This window comes from Echinops telfairi, unplaced genomic scaffold, assembly GCF_000313985.2.
Source record: "Echinops telfairi isolate 266 unplaced genomic scaffold, ASM31398v2 ScPeMD7_7475;HRSCAF=8513, whole genome shotgun sequence".
Classification (NCBI taxonomy): Eukaryota; Metazoa; Chordata; class Mammalia; order Afrosoricida; family Tenrecidae; genus Echinops; species Echinops telfairi.
This window is the reverse complement of record NW_022111379.1, coordinates 27,274,811-27,276,743: the sequence shown is the minus strand read 5'-3', so window position 1 is coordinate 27,276,743 and position 1,933 is coordinate 27,274,811.

The following is a 1,933-nucleotide window of genomic DNA, read 5'->3' as shown; positions in this document are numbered from 1 at the left end:
TCAAACTCACCTGTAGCCATTTTAATTAAAACTGAATTCCCAAGTGTAAAAAGAAGGTGACTGCTAGCCCAAGGGCATAGAATGGTGGATGTTGGACTTTGGCTTGAATCTCTTGCCTTTGGGGTACCCAATAAGTGGTGGCCTGGAATTATGATGTACTTACTATTTTAATGCCCTCCTTGCTTCATTATGACATATTCTAATCTAGTAGGCATGGCTCTGCTGTTTTGAATAAATATTATTGAAAGTTTTGCACTAACACTGTGTTAGTCCAGGTAGCCTGGAGAAACAAATTCAGGGAGACGCCTATATGTATAAGAAAGAGCTTTATATAAAAGAGCAATTGTATATTGAGAAAACACTCCAGCCCTGTCCAGATCAAGTCCATAAATTCAATATTAGCCCATATGTCTAATACCAGTCTATAAATTCCTCTTCAAAGTCACACAACACATGCAATGACACAGGAAGATCGCAGGCCAGGAGGTGGAAAGTCTTGTGCATCCAGTGGTGGAGGAAGCGTTTCTGTGCTGGCAGAGGTCTCTACGTGGCTCCTCCAGCTCCAGGGCTCTGGCTCCATCAGTATAGGTCCATGTGGCTTGTCAACAGGAATGTGTAGCAAAGAGCATTTATCTGACCTCCAGTGAGCTATTTATCTCCGTTGTGCCTCCAAATGAGGTCATCAAGCTGCGACCTGATTGAGAGGCTGGACTCCACCCCTTCCTCAAGTTGACAGTAGATTATAACTGCCACAAAAACCAATACCCCACCCCCTTGTTTGTGTAAATTGTGTCCAGTCACTTAAGAGTTTAATCTGTATAAGTCAACAATTCATTTATTGAGGTTCATTGCTGACCTATCATCATATAATTTTCTTTTCTCAACACTTTTAAATTCTATACAATTTGCTAAACTATGATACTATCTATGCATAGAGATTATGCATTGGGATGCTAACAAAAAGGTCAGTAGTTCAAAAACACTAGCCAACTCCGCAGAGGAAGGCTCGGGCTTCTACACCTTTGAAGACACTCAGACACTCACAGAGGCAAGTCTACCCTGCCCTATAGGGTTGCTGTAAATCACCACTGACTTGATGGTAGTAGAATTGATGCCCCAGGGACATGATTGAAAATGTTCTCTAACATAAATGACAAACATGTCTCTAAGATGAACCAGAGACCTATAATGCCATAAATACTTAAATGGATTTTAGGCTTGCACAATGTGTTCTTATGACATGACCCTGCTTGATGCTAAACCTCATGAAGAGACCACTGAAGAAATGAGTGCTATAGAAAAGTGCGGTGACGAACCTAGACAGTGCCTGTCTATCAGAAAGAATAGCCTCTGGAGTTTCAAAGGCTTGTCTTCACACAAGCAGCCATCTAAGCGAGGTATCAATCTAAGCAAGGTATAAATCTACACAAAAGAAGCATACCAGCCTATGTGATTCATGGATTGTAAATAATATGATCCAGACCTACAGGAAGGAATAGTATCAGAACTTAATTTGGGAATACCTGGCTTGAAAAAGGATAAAGACAGTGCAAACCCAAAATCCATTTGCAGGGTCAACACATGGGCTAAGCCTCCAAAGAATCCCTTGCACCATATTTGAAGGAGGTGAGTAATCCTGTTAGCAGACAAAGAGCACCATAAAGTCAATGATGGCAGGTGTGGTTAGGTCAAAGTGTAATAGCTTACCTTTTGATCCATGTTAAAGCTGTTTTAGTTTAGTTTTGTTTTGTTTTTTAAAATCATGGGGAAATAGACGTGTCGTTAGACACTGGTAAATCCTCTCAGACTCTGGGCCAGGGATGTGAACAGCTTTGCTATCGTGCCGAATGCATTGGAAAGTGCATTGTTGCCGATGCAGTTAGGTTAAAATTTAACACCCTGCCGTTTGATCTCCCTCATGATCCATTTAAAT